General features: G+C 44.8%; 1 protein-coding gene across 1 annotated transcript in view; it reads right to left on the bottom strand.

Annotated features, from left to right (window-relative positions):
• LOC311253452 (uncharacterized protein) overlaps positions 1-15,984 on the bottom strand; it is a 298,131-nt gene that overhangs the window by 222,635 nt on the left and 59,512 nt on the right. The gene's annotated exons all lie outside the window — the stretch shown is intronic.

The following is a 15,984-nucleotide window of genomic DNA, read 5'->3' as shown; positions in this document are numbered from 1 at the left end:
GCACATCACCACAAACACACCATCTCCACTGTGAAGCGTGGTGGTGGCAGCATCAGGCTGTGGAGATGCTTCTCAGCAGCAGGTCCTTGTAAAGGTGGAGGGTTCAACTGATTAACCCTGATCCTGGAGGACAACCTGATCCAGTCTGCAAGAGAACTACGACTAGGGAGAAGATCTATTTTCCAGAAGGACAATGACCCGAAGCAAACAGAGAAAGCTACACAGAAATGGTTTAAAGACAACAAGGTGAATGTTCTGGAGCGGCCCAGTCAAAGCCCAGACCTCAGTCCAACAGAGAACATGTGGCTGGACTTGAAAAGTACTGTTCACACCTGATCCCCTCAACCTGACAGAGCTGGAGCAGTTTTACAAAGAAGAAGGAGTAAAATTGCAGCGTCCAGATGTTGAAGCCTGATTGAGACGCCACACAGACTCAGTGCTGCGATCGAGCCAAAGACTTGAAGGGCTGAATTCTTATACAATCACTTATTTTACATTATATATGTTTAATTCATTGACATCACTTTGACAGTAAAGAGGTTTTGTTTTGTCTTTTGATCATGACTCCATTTATAAAAGCAGTAAAAGTGTGAAACATCTAAGAGGGTGAAAACTTGTTATCGGCTGTGTCTCTGTATCACTGATCTGCAGCTACAACAACAGTTACATTTAAACTGTGTCTGTGTTATAAAGACAATAAAGCTGAACGTTGAGTCTTGATGAGGAGCTGAAGTTCAGCGCGGCTGTTAAACTTTAACTTGAGACAAACTGATGAGGCAGCAACATGTTGATGTGAGCGTCTCCTCTCTGTCTGTTATATGACTGTATCACTGTCACTGATCTGGAGTCAGCTGAAGTGTTTCTTCACTCTGAGCTCCTTTAATGTTCAACACTCACATTTCATTTGTTTCACTTTTAATCTCAAAAGTTACTAAATGGAGAAAAAAGTAAAATATCTCCTCTGAGATGTAGCGCAGGAAAAGTACAACGGAGCAGAAATACTTCAAGTACTTCAACTACAGTACTGGAGTAAATGTACTTAGTTACTTTCCACCTGTGGAACAAATCCTTCAAAATAAAAGCGTGTCAGCTGATGTAGAACAGACTGATGTAAAGTAAATGTGTCTGATCTGATTATTGATCACATTTCAGTGGACAGTGACAGAAAGAGGCGACACTTCCTGTTGGAGGAGTGTTCACAGCTCTGACAGCTCATTTAGTGACACACTCACATTTTTATTCTTTCATTACAAAATAAAAGCTTTCATCTGCTCACCGTCCTCTGAATGCTGCTTCCTGCTGTCTCCACATCAACTACTGACGACCAACTAACTCCACCTCTGCTCTTCCTGCACCGTTCTCCTCTCAACATGGAGGATGATGTTTGTAATGGCGGCTGTTTGAACTCACAGCTGTGAGTTTGTAGAAATGAACAATGGAGCGGCAGCTTGTTGCAGTTTCTAGTGTCGCTAAGCTAACGACAGCTTGTCTCTGTTTCTAGTGTCGCTAAGCTAACGACAGCTTGTTGCTGTTTCTAGTGTCGCCAAGCTAACGACAGATTGTTGCTGTTCCTAGTGTCGCCAAGCTAACGACAGATTGTCTCTGTTTCTAGTGTCGCTAAGCTAACGACAGCTTGTTGCTGTTTCTAGTGTCGCTAAGCTAACGACAGATTGTTGCTGTTCCTAGTGTCGCCAAGCTAACGACAGATTGTCTCTGTTTCTAGTGTCGCTAAGCTAACGACAGCTTGTGTTAACGAGTCAACATTTTAAATGTGTTACATTACCTTCAGCTGGAGGTTCACACGGACACAACTGTCTGCGCCACGACGTTCACAGTGGATGAGACTTTGGACCGGCGCCACCCAAAGAGGCTGTTAGAGTTACACATTAATCACATCGTATAAATAATATCTGTGAAGTGTCAGTGAAATCTGATGACGTGTGTTTAATGAGAGTGTAAAGGTCAAATACATGTTCAGGGAAAATAGGTGTCAGAATATTTCCTTTCTTGACATTTAGTGAGTTTATCTTGTTGACTTGTTAGACTCAGTAGTGAACTGGCTGCTTTTACATCTCCAGCTGAAGCTACAGGCTGTCAGACTGTCACCTCTGAGCCACAGAGTGCTGTCAGGAGACAGGACGGACAGAGACAGAGACGTCTTTGACAGGACGTCAACACTGTCAGAATGTTAGCTCGTTAGCTGAATGTTAGCTCGTTAGCTGAATGTTATTGTAAAGTTAAATCATATCTTACCTTTACACGACTGAAAGCAGCAGGTGAGAGCAAACACAGTCCGTCCTCAGCTGCTGACGGTCTCTCAGGTGTGCTTCATCACAGGAGGAGGAGGAGCCCAGGTGAGCTATCACACTCTGTTTACACGCCCTGATGCCTGCTGGGTCCTAGTGCTCAACCCTGTGCTGCCTTCCCCTCCACATCAATAAAAGTCCTGACTGTTGTGAAACACATCAGACCTCAGGTCAGACTGAACTCACCTTCTTATCACAGTGTCATCATTCAAAGCACCAGGACACACCACAGCTTCTCTCTGCCTGCTCACACAGGCAGCCATCTTGGCTCAAAGACCAGGCAGTTTCCCAGCTGACGTTTGTGTGTGAGAGCAGTACAGAACTTAAAGCAACATCATGTCACTGCTTTACCTTCAGATAACAGCTTCACCATCACTCTGATGCTGCTCTGACTTATAGCAGGGTGAACCCTCATCGCCTGTTTCTGCACTAAGTAACTGGGCTGAGCAGGTAGCACAGGAGCCATGCTACACCTAGCTAACAGAAATGCTGCTCTACACCTAGCTAACAGAAATGCTACTCTACACCTAGCTAACAGAAATGCTGCTCTACACCTAGCTAACAGAAGTGCTACTCTACACCTAGCTAACAGAAGTGCTACTCTACACCTAGCTAACAGAAGTGCTACTCTACACCTAGCTAACAGAAATGCTACTCTACACCTAGCTAACAGAAGTGCTACTCTACACCTAGCTAACAGAATGCTACTCTACACCTAGCTAACAGAAATGCTGCTCTACACCTAGCTAACAGAAATGCTACTCTACACCTAGCTAACAGAAATGCTGCTCTACACCTAGCTAACAGAAATGCTACTCTACACCTAGCTAACAGAAGTGCTACTCTACACCTAGCTAACAGAAATGCTGCTCTACACCTAGCTAACAGAAATGCTACTCTACACCTAGCTAACAGAAATGCTACTCTACACCTAGCTAACAGAAGTGCTACTCTACACCTAGCTAACAGAAATGCTGCTCTACACCTAGCTAACAGAAGTGCTACTCTACACCTAGCTAACAGAAATGCTACTCTGACTTATAGCAGGGTGAACCCTCTGGGATTTGAAACGTCTGTAAGGGAAATTGTCCTTGTTGAAGTTTGACAGTTGCTGATTCTCTGAAGAGTTTCAGACGGGCTGTGATGAATCAGATCTCTTTCAGACCTGCAGCACAGAGAGAAGAACCACAGAGTGTCTGGACTTCTATACAACAGAACCGTGGTTACTTCATGACAGTTGTTCACAATGATCCTCTGATGTTTGTGTTGATGGTGTCTTCCAGCGGTCCCGTCGTCCTCTCTACCTTCCTGTTAACACCTCAGGTGAAGAGGATCTCCTCTCACATCCTGATGTGTTCTGATCCATTCACTGATACCTGAATCCAAAACCGTTTCATTCCCACAAGACGCCAAACTTTTATTTTCATCACAAATCTTCAGATGAATCAATAATATTGAGACTTTGTTTCTTCCTGATGTGAAACAGCGACCTGCCTTCTTCTGTCTGGTTTCAGGATCAAAACTCATTCTGAGCAGATTTTTGAAACAAAAGTAGTTTTTACACTAAACGGCTCAGAATCTCACGGCTTCAACGTGTTTTCATTTGTTTCAGAAAATGTTTGTGTCGCTCAATAACAGCCATGAATGAGTCCATTCAATGTGTTTCTGATTTCTATAACTACAGTGTGAACATGTGAAGTGACTGAGAAACATTTTGATTCATCATTTGGGAAACAACAAGTCATTCATATCATATTTATCATTTGTTGTTCATTTCTGATGAAACTGCAGTGAAAGAGTGGAGATAAAGCAGCAGTTTGTGGCTGTTAGTGGACTGTTAATAACCAGGAAGGAGAAATAAACCCGGCTTCCTCTGGTTCTGCTGCATCCATGTGAACTGTGATCGGACCATGTTACAGAACAACTCTGTGACTCAGTCTGACCACAGGAAATGTTCATTATGTCACTGAATGTTGGACTTTTCTTCTTCTCACTATTATATATGTGACACTGTGACTTAAAGGGCCTATTCGTGAAAGTGAAAGTAATTAGTAAGAGTGATGTGGCGGCGTGCGGCTCCACAGCAGCCTCAGTTCAGAGGTAAGAAGACACGAGACGCTGCTGATCTTCACTCAGTCGACGTTTATGTAGCGCTTCATGCAACATTAATAAAGAGTTTTGGGTTAAATTTGGTTATCAGTAATAATTAATGATTAGATTAGATGGACTTATTTATCCCACAACCGGGAAATTCACTTGTTACAACAGCTGAAGATGCAACAAGTGCAGGAAAAAGAGTCGGACAAATACACATACAGTTAAATAGAAAATAAATAGGAAAAATAAGATATTTACAAAAAACTAAGTGAGACTCGTAACGGCAAAAAAAGTCATTGAGAGTATTTACCTCTTGTCTCTCCAGTCCCGGTCTCCACCGTCTCTGTCTCCCTCCACCTTTTCCATGAGCAGGTAGTTTCTTCAGTCGTCTCCAGACATCCCTGGTGTTGTCCTGCTGCAGCTGCTGCTCCAGCTTCCTCTTGTAGCTGTTTTTCTCCTTCCTTATTTCCTGCCTGAGCTCCTTCTGGACTCTCCTCAGTTCCTCTTTGTCCCCCGATCTGAAAACCCTCCTCTTTTTGTGAAGTAGGGTTTTGATCCCAGAGTTCACCCAAGGTTTGTTGTTGGGAAAACGCCGCACCTTCCTGGAAGCTCAGTGTTCTCCACACAGAAGCGTATGTAGTCTGTGATGCAGCCTGTCAGGCTGTCGATGTCCTCCCCATGTGGGCTGCAGAGTGCTTCCCAGTCTGTGGTGTCCAAGCAGTCCCTCAGTCTTTCACCGGCCTCCTCAGACCAAACCTTCACTGACTTTTTCTGTGGCAATGTTTTATTGCCCCTCCTTAGCTTACCTGTACTCCCAACATTACATTATCAGGGATAATTATTAATTATGATGAATAATAAGATCCAGTTTACATTAGATCACCACCCTTGAAGAAGGGAAAAGAGCCAAGTCACCAAATCAGTCCCATAAAAAGCTCCTAAACTTTGTAACTCTGTTTAATAATTAACTTAATAACTACAATCAAAATGACCATAACAGCTGTCATGGTCGAAGGTGTCTGGGTGTGTGTGTGTGTGTGTGTGTGTGTGTGTGTGTGTGAGTAGTAGCAAAGCAAACTACCAACAACCTGACCTGAGATCGCAATGACACCAAACCAGTGTTGGTAATAACGGCGTTATTTTTTTCAGTAACGGGTAATCTAACTAATTACTACGGACTGACGGACTGACTGAATGCAGTGATGGGCAGGTATGTTGTTGGGAACATGCTGCCGTGAGCAACACTTGACTCAGAAACCCGCTTAGAAGAAAATCCACATTTTTAGACATTTTTAAACTTAAAAAAAATAAATAACTTGAAAAAAAGGTAACGCGATAGTTACTTTTATAGTGGAGTAATTCAGTTACTAACTCAGTTACTTTTTGGGAGAAGTAACTAGTAACTATAACTAATTACTTATTTAAAGTAATGTGACCAACTCTGCTGGTGCATTGGTGAATTGTTGCCGATTTGATATCCCAGTTGATGCATATGATCCCTGGTAATATTGTTAAGTTGATTAATGGAGTACCGCTGTGGCTTCAGGTGTTTATTAGTTATGTCACGCAGTGTAGTGAGCGTGCAGATGCGTCCATTAAGGGATCGTCGCACACTTATTTGTCTCTCCCTCTGTGCACACTGTGCCAGTGAGATAGATATGGGCCTTCCTGAGCTGAGAGGTTGCTTTTTGTTGACAGTCTCTAAACACTCACATCTTCTCATTTATTCATCTTTTACTGTTTCTCTTTACTTAGCCTTATTACTGCATTGTGTAATTTATACCAGTCTGTTTCTGTTTATTATAATTATTGTATATGATTAATATGCACATTTCTGTTTATTTCTTTATTGTAGTAACCACACAGACAGTATAAACAGAAGAGTTCAGCAATAAATGAGGGGCATCTCAATGAGAGTGTGTGTGAATTGGATTCATTAACCCATCATCATCATTCCTGTTCTTACCAGACAACCTGTGTGAGTGCAGATACCTTATTGAATCAGTGCCTTCGGATTTATTCATCTAAGATTAATAGGTCTCAAGTTTGGTATTCAGTAAGCCAACTCCTATTTTATAGTGTGGTGTCGGAATAAACAAAGTGCTCGCAGCGTTATTTAATACATCAGTAATACTGTCTGTTTCAGTGCATCTGCCCCCCCACCCCCTCCGCCACACTGGAAATGATGCCCCCTTGTTCAGATGCGTCCCGCGGTCCATGGTGAAGCCAACCGTCTGTTTTGAAGCGGAGCTTTGTTAATGTCAGCAGAAACACCTCGGCCATCATATCAGCAGCTCCTGGAGGACAGAGGCTCCAGGTCAGAAGAGCGTCAGTCTTTTACCTGCGGGCCGAGAGGAAGACGTCAGGCTGAAGAGCGGAAACACGTCCAGGTAGGTTGTACTGACTGTCTCAGCTCATCAATACTCGACTGTCTGACTCCAGATGACTCAGGACTGGATCTGTGTCATGTTGGATTTATCGCACAGATTGAATGAAGTTAAAAAGGAAAGCTAATATCTTTGACGCAGCATCTGTGCGTAGATGTTAGAGCAGATAGCCTCCAGGCAGGATAACAGCAGCTCTCTGCAGGACGAGATGAAGCTGAAGCAGCTGGGCGCAGCAGTGTGACGGTCTGCAGTGTAGCTTGTACTCATGTTCGGCTCACTGTGAAACTGTGGTGGCACAAATCAGACCATGGAGGGACACCACATTCTCCATAGTTAATGTCTTTTATATTATCTATGTTGAACACATGAAATTAACCTCATCTTTGTCATTTTTTAGATAAACGTTGGACTGACGGTGCCAAATGGACCTGATGGAGCTGGTTCAAGAGCTCTGAGAGGGAAAACACTCCCGTTATCTGTAGACCCAGAGGCAGCAGCACCTGATGTACTGAAGCAAGCGGTCCAGCAAATGAGAACTTTTAACGAGGACATGCGAGAAGGACCGTATGTCCTTTTGTATCCAGACTGCTCAGAGGTGGTCCATGTGCCGGGGTCAGAAAGGCCGTTCAAACTGGCTGAATATCAAAAGGAACGAGGGAAGCCATCTTCCAGGATCAGCTGTTTCATTTGGCTAGAAACACATTTTAAAGGAGGTTAGTGGACGTCAGGATTCAACATGTTGACATATTTAAACTCTACTGAAGGACACGTCTACAGGATCTACATGGTCTGGTGATGATCTGGTCATGTTTCAGAGACGCACCAGGACGTTCAGCAACAGTTCAGCCTGGACAGCTGATAGGGCAGCCTGTGGCAGCCTGACGCTTCTTACTTTCAGTGTTTTGTCTTGTGTTTTTCAGACAGTAATATCTGATGCTGAGGATATGGATCCACCTGAAACACATCCAGCCAAGACTTCCTGCTGCAGGTGAGTAAAACATGATAGTCACTCACATCATTTCAATTTAATTCATCGGGAAAGAAGAAATTTGTGTTTGTAAGATGTTTTAACATGGAAATTGTAATTTCCCAACAGTAAATACACGGACCTGAATGCACCAGGTGTTGAGGAAGAGGACGAGGAGCTGGTTGCAGTCAGTGTGGAGAGCTTCCAACACACAGCAATGAAGAATCTTTTCAATCAGTTTGAATCATTTTTCACCTAGCTAACAGTGCCTCTGCTCTACACCTAGCTAACAGCGTCTCTGCTCTACACCTAGCTAACAGTGCCTCTGCTCTACACCTAGCTAACAGTGCCTCTGCTCTACACCTAGCTAACAGCGTCTCTACTCTACACCTAGCTAACAATGTTGCCACTCTACACCTAGCTAACAGTGCCTCTGCTCTACACCTAGCTAACAGCGTCTCTGCTCTACACCTAGCTAACAGTGCCTCTGCTCTACACCTAGCTAACAGCGTCTCTGCTCTACACCTAGCTAACAGTGCCTCTGCTCTACACCTAGCTAACAGCGTCTCTACTCTACACCTAGCTAACAATGTTGCCACTCTACACCTAGCTAACAGTGCCTCTGCTCTACACCTAGCTAACAGCGTCTCTGCTCTACACCTAGCTAACAGTGCCTCTGCTCTACACCTAGCTAACAGTGCCTCTGCTCTACACCTAGCTAACAGCGTCTCTACTCTACACCTAGCTAACAATGTTGCCACTCTACACCTAGCTAACAGTGCCTCTGCTCTACACCTAGCTAACAGTGCCTCTGCTCTACACCTAGCTAACAGTGCCTCTGCTCTACACCTAGCTAACAGTGTCTCTACTCTACACCTAGCTAACAGTGTCTCTACTCTACACCTAGCTACTCTACACCTAGCTAACAGTGTCTCTACTCTACACCTAGCTAACAGTGCCTCTGCTCTACACCTAGCTAACAGTGTCTCTACTCTACACCTAGCTAACAATGTTGCCACTCTACGACTAGCTAACAGTGCCTCTGCTCTACACCGAGCTAACAGTATCTCTACTCTACACCTAGCTAACAATGTTGCCACTCTACACCTAGCTAACAGTGCCTCTGCTCTACACCTAGCTAACAGTTTCTCTACTCCACACCTAGCTAACAGTGCCTCTGCTCTACACCTAGCTAACAGTTTATCTACTCCACACCTAGCTAACAGTGCCTCTGCTCTACACCTAGCTAACAGTGTCTCTACTCCACACCTAGCTAACAATGTCTCCACTCTACACCTAGCTAACCATTTCTCTGCTCTACACCTAGCTAACAGTTTCTCTACTCCACACCTAGCTAACATTGTTGCCACTCTACACCTAGCTAACAGTGTCTCTGCACTACACCTAGCTAACAGTTTTTCTACTCTACACCTAGCTAACAGTGCCTCTGCTCTACACCTAGCTAACAGTGCCTCTGCTCTACACCTAGCTAACAGTGCCTCTGCTCTACACCTAGCTAACAGTGCCTCTGCTCTACATCTAGCTAACAGTGTCTCTACTCTACACCTAGCTAACAATGTTGCCACTCTACACCTAGCTAACAGTGCCTCTGCTCTACACCTAGCTAACAGTGCCTCTGCTCTACACCTAGCTAACAGTGCCTCTGCTCTACACCTAGCTAACAGTGTCTCTACTCTACACCTAGCTAACAGTGTCTCTACTCTACACCTAGCTACTCTACACCTAGCTAACAGTGTCTCTACTCTACACCTAGCTAACAGTGCCTCTGCTCTACACCTAGCTAACAGTGTCTCTACTCTACACCTAGCTAACAGTGCCTCTGCTCTACACCTAGCTAACAGTGTCTCGACTCTACACCTAGCTAACAATGTTGCCACTCTACGACTAGCTAACAGTGCCTCTGCTCTACACCGAGCTAACAGTATCTCTACTCTACACCTAGCTAACAATGTTGCCACTCTACGACTAGCTAACAGTGCCTCTGCTCTACACCATGCTAACAGTGTCTCTACTCTACACCTAGCTACTCTACACCTAGCTAACAGTGTCTCTACTCTACACCTAGCTAACAGTGCCTCTGCTCTACACCTAGCTAACAGTGTCTCTACTCTACACCTAGCTAACAGTGCCTCTGCTCTACACCTAGCTAACAGTGTCTCTACTCTACACCTAGCTAACAATGTTGCCACTCTACGACTAGCTAACAGTGCCTCTGCTCTACACCGAGCAAACAGTATCTCTACTCTACACCTAGCTAGCAATGTTGCCACTCTACACCTAGCTAACAGTGCCTCTGCTCTACACCTAGCTAACAGTTTCTCTACTCCACACCTAGCTAACAGTGCCTCTGCTCTACACCTAGCTAACAGTTTCTCTACTCCACACCTAGCTAACAGTGCCTCTGCTCTACACCTAGCTAACAGTTTATCTACTCCACACCTAGCTAACAATGTTGCCACTCTACAGCTAGCTAACAGTTTCTCTACTCCACACCTAGCTAACAATGTTGCCAATCTACACCTAGCTAACAGTGTCTCTACTCTACACCTAGCTAACAGTTTCTCTACTCTACACCTAGCTAACATTGTTGCCACTCTACACCTAGCTAACAGTGCCTCTGCTCTACACCTAGCTAACAGTTTCTCTACTCTACACCGAGCTAACATTGTTGCCACTCTACACCTAGCTAACAGTTTCTCTACTCCACACCTAGCTAACAGTGCCTCTGCTCTACACCTAGCTAACAGTTTCTCTACTCCACACCTAGCTAACAATGTCTCCACTCTACACCTAGCTAACCATTTCTCTGCTCTACACCTAGCTAACAGTTTTTCTACTCTACACCTAGCTAACAGTACCTCTGCTCTACACCTAGCTAACAGTTTCTCTACTCTACACCTAGCTAACAATGTCTCCACTCTACACCTAGCTAACCATTTCTCTGCTCTACACCTAGCTAACAGTTTCTCTACTCCACACCTAGCTAACAGTGTTGCCACTCTACACCTAGCTAACAGTGCCTCTGCTCTACACCTAGCTAACAGTTTCTCTACTCTACACCTAGCTAACGATGTTGCCACTCTACACCTAGCTAACAGTGCCTCTGCTCTACACCTAGCTAACAGTTTCTCTACTCTACACCTAGCTAACAGTGCCTCTGCTCTACACCTAGCTAACAGTTTCTCTACTCCACACCTAGCTAACAGTTTCTCTACTCTACACCTAGCTAACAGTGCCTCTGCTCTACACCTAGCTAACAGTTTCTCTACTCTACACCTAGCTAACATTGTTGCCACTCTACACCTAGCTAACAGTTTCTCTACTCCACAGCTAGCTAACAGTGCCTCTGCTCTACACCTAGCTAACAGTTTCTCTACTCCACACCTAGCTAACAATGTCTCCACTCTACACCTAGCTAACCATTTCTCTGCTCTACACCTAGCTAACAGTTTCTCTACTCCACACCTAGCTAACAATGTTGCCACTCTACACCTAGCTAACAGTGCCTCTGCTCTACACCTAGCTAACAGTTTCTCTACTCTACACCTAGCTAACAATGTTGCCACACTACACCTAGCTAACAGTGCCTCTGCTCTACACCTAGCTAACCGTTTCTCTACTCCACACCTAGCTAACAATGTTGCTACTCTACACCTAGCTAACAGTGCCTCTGCACTACACCTAGCTAACAGTTTCTCTACTCCACACCTAGCTAACAGTGCCTCTGCTCTACACCTAGCTAACCGTTTCTCTACTAAACACCTAGCTAACAATGTTGCCATTCTACACCTAGCTAACAGTGCCTCTGCTCTACACCTAGCTAACAGTTTCTCTACTCCACACCTAGCTAACAGTGCTTCTGCTCTACACCTAGCTAACAGTGCCTCTGCTCTACACCTAGCTAACAGTTTCTCTACTCTACACCTAGCTAACATTGTTGCCACTCTACACCTAGCTAACAGTGTATCTGCTCTACACCTAGCTAACAGTTTCTCTACTCCACACCTAGCTAACAATGTTGCCACTCTTCACCTAGCTAACAGTGCCTCTGCGCTACACCTAGCTAACAGTTTCTCTACTCTACACCTAGCTAACAGTGCTTCTGCTCTACACCTAGCTAACAGTTTCTCTACTCTACACCTAGCTAACAATGTTGCCACTCTACACCTAGCTAACAGTGCCTCTGCGCAACACCTAGCTAACAGTGTATCTGCTCTACACCTAGCTAACAGTTTCTCTACTCCACACCTAGCTAACAATGTTGCCATTCTACACCTAGCTAACAGTGCCTCTGCGCTACACCTAGCTAGCAGTGTCTCTGCTCTACACCTAGCTAACAGTTTCTCTACTCTACACCTAGCTAACAATGTTGCCACTCTACACCTAGCTAACAATGTTGCCACTCTTCACCTAGCTAACAGTGCCTCTGCGCTACACCTAGCTAACAGTGTTTCTACTCTACACCTAGCTAACAGTGCCTCTGCACTACACCGAGCTAACAGTGCCTCTGCTCTACACCTAGCTAACAGTTTCTCTACTCCACACCTAGCTAACAATGTTGCCACTCTTCACCTAGCTAACAGTGCCTCTGCTCTACACCTAGCTAACAGTTTCTCTACTCCACACCTAGCTAACAATGCTGCCACTCTACACCTAGCTAACAGTGCCTCTGCTCTACACCTAGCTAACAGTTTCTCTACTCTATACCTAGCTAACAATGTTTCCACACTACACCTAGCTAACAGTGCCTCTGCGCTACACCTAGTTAACAGTTTCTCTACTCTACACCTAGCTAACAATGTTGCCACACTACACCTAGCTAACAGTGTCTCTGCTCTACACCTAGCTAACAGTTTCTCTACTCTACACCTAGCTAACAATGTTGCCACTCTACACCTAGCTAACAATGTTGCCACTCTTCACCTAGCTAACAGTGCCTCTGCGCTACACCTAGCTAACAGTGTTGCCACTCTACACCTAGCAAACAGTGCCTCTGCGCTACACCTAGCTAACAGTGTTTCTACTCTACACCTAGCTAACAGTGCCTCTGCGCTACACCTAGCTAACAGTGCCTCTGCTCTACACCTAGCTAGCAGTTTCTCTACTCTACACCTAGCTAACAATGTTGCCACTCTACACCTAGCTAACAGTTTCTCTACTCTACACCTAGCTAACAATGTTGCCACTCTACACCTAGCTAACAGTGCCTCTGCGCTACACCTAGCTAACAGTTTCTCTACTCCACACCTAGCTAACAGTGCCTCTGCTCTACACCTAGCTAACCGTTTCTCTACTGCACACCTAGCTAACAATGTTGCCACTCTACACCTAGCTAACAGTGTCTCTACTCTACACCTAGCTAACAATGTTGCCACTCTACACCTAGCTAACAGTGCCTCTGCTCTACACCTAGCTAACAGTGTCTCTGCTCTACACCTAGCTAACAGTGCCTCTGCTCTACACCTAGCTAACAGTGCCTCTGCTCTACACCTGGCTAACAGTGTCTCTGCTCTACACCTAGCTTACAGTGTGTAGCTAGCCAACATTCAGTGTGTAGCTAGCTAGCATTCAGTGTGTAGCTAGCCAACATTCAGTGTGTAGCTAGCTAACATTAGCTGCAGTCTGTAGCTAGCTAACACGTGACACTCACACAGAAACATGATGAAAGCAGCTAATTCAACATCCTGCTGCACGACTGCTGACTCAGACCAGAAGGAGACGCACGTTACGCCTGTTTTAAAGTCTTTACAGCGGCTGCCTGTTAAAGTCCTTCTGTGAGTCACCAGCTTCATGCTGACGACTGTCAAATACAACAAGTGCAGAACAAAGTGAAGTGATGTCTCAGTTTTAATGTGCAGAACAGAATCATTGATGAGGAGGAAACCATCAATCTTTACAATCAGTTTGAATCATTTTGTACAAAGTTCACTGATGAATTTATTACAAGAAGCTGAAAGATTGATGTGACTGTGATCCTGTACAGACTCAACTGTTCAGCACTGACAATGTTTCTGTGACAGGAGGAGACTCTGCAGACTAAACACCACACAGACACACTGAGGAACCAGAACCGGACCACCAGAACCCAAATCCAGGATAAAGAGGTTCAGTGAATGTGGTGCTGAAGGTGTGGAGGTGGATCAGTGAGTCAGAGGAGACTCTGTAGAAGGACAGAGTGCCAGCAGGACAGTCCACATACACTGCTACTCTACCAGAGGAGGAGGAGGAGGAGGAGGAGGAGGAGAAGATGTGTGTTTGTCTGTTATTGTGACAGACAGAGTAACGACCATCAAAGCACTCCAGACTCCAGGACTGATCATTCCATCCAAACACACAGTCTCTGTCTCCTCTCCTTCTGATTCTTCTGTAACTCACTGATATAGAAACTCTTCCTCTCCACTCGACCTCCCAGTAACAGCGACCAGTCAGACCAGTTCTACACAGCAGCTGAGGCCACCTGGTCTCAAACCTCTCTGGATGATCAGGATATGACTGATCCTCCTCCACATCTGTCATCTTCCTGTTGTTGTCAGACAGTTTGATGCGTCTGCTGACTGTGTTTGTGTCGACTGTGAGCTCACAGGAATCTGATGGAGAGAAAAAGACACAACACAGCTGCAGTTATTAATGTATCATCAGTGTGGTGATGACATCACAGATGTGACTGAGTGATGTCACAGTGTGCAGCTGAATCAAAGTAAAAACACACTCACACTTCCTCAGACCTGGTGTCAACCATCGGACTCCAGCAGGCTCCACCCTGAAAGGAGGAGGGGGGTCAGAGCAGCACATCCTCTTTCAGCATGCAGACATGACATGACTCATACACAGAAACACAATATGTCCATCAGGCCTGCTTCTCCCTGTTCTCCTGAACCTCTTCACCTCTGCCACTCTCCTCACACACTGAGAGCCACAGGATGTTGGTGTGTGTGAAAGAGGACGACAACATGTGAGGACACACACAAACCTCTTTTTGGATTCATGACTTCATCTTTATGTTATTGGATGTTGCTGCTGTTTCCTGTGGGCGACCTTACGCTTGCTGTCTGATCCAATGTCAGCTCGTGCTCATGTTTGTATATTACAGGACTTTTGGATTTGGACGTCAGAACTTTTGAGGTCAGATTCCTGTTTGAAGCTTCCAGGGCTTTTCTGAATCTCACCTGCACAGTCAGCTTTTTGTTCTCGCTGTGTTTCTGCTGCTTTGTTAAGGGACAACAAGCCCAAGACAACATGAGGAGAACTCTACATGTTATTAACCATATTCTAAAAAAGAAGAACTGTGCAGCCTTAATAAGCCTCGATGCAGAAAAGGCTTCTGATAGCGTAAGTTGGACTTTTCTATATCAGGTACTTGAAAAACTCGGACTTAATGACAAAGCTGTCAGACGTATTAAAACACTTTACCAAAACCCGACCGCAAGGACAAGAATAAACGGCAGTCTGACTGAGAGCACAGCTTCAGGACCATCTACTAGACAGGGCTGCTGTCTCTCTCCAACCTTGTGTGCAGTCTTCATAGAGCCCCTGAGATCTTAAAGGAGTAGAGGTCGGGGGAGAGGAACACACCATTGGACTTTTTGCTGATGATGTGGTCTGTTTTTTAGAGGACCCAGACACATGCATCCCCATACTAATCAACCAACCAGAGATGTTTGGCTTTTGTTCTGGATACAAGCTTAAATTGACCAAAACACAGATCCTAACATTCAACTACTCCCCATCCAAAATCATACAACAAAAACATAATCTGAACTGGAGAGCAACAACAATGAAATATCTTGGGGTCACTTCAACACAAAACACTGATGATTTATATGAAGCTAATTACGTCAAACTGGAGAAGGAAATTAAGAGCAACTTGGACAGGTGGGCTATCCTTCCAACAGACATCGGTTCACGAATAGAGACCATAAAAATGAGCGTTCTACCCCGACTTCTTTACCTGTTTCAGTCACTACCCATTGAGATACCCGAAAAACAATTCAGACTGTGGGACAAAACCATTTCCAGGTTTATATGGAATGGTCACAGACCGAGAATCAAGTCTGAAACATTACAGATTGGAAAGGATAAGGGGGGTTTGGCACTGCCAAACCTTCAGGGATATTTTCATGCTGCACAAGTTAGACATGTAATCTGTTGGTGTGACAAAGATTATGTAGCAAGAATTTAGAAAAATCAGCCGTGTTCTGGCCTAAGG

The sequence above is a fragment of the Pagrus pagrus genome (genome assembly GCF_965226575.1).
Source record: "Pagrus pagrus genome assembly, chromosome: 24".
Taxonomy (NCBI): Eukaryota; Metazoa; Chordata; class Actinopteri; order Spariformes; family Sparidae; genus Pagrus; species Pagrus pagrus.
This window is presented reverse-complemented; position numbering and strand designations above follow the sequence as displayed.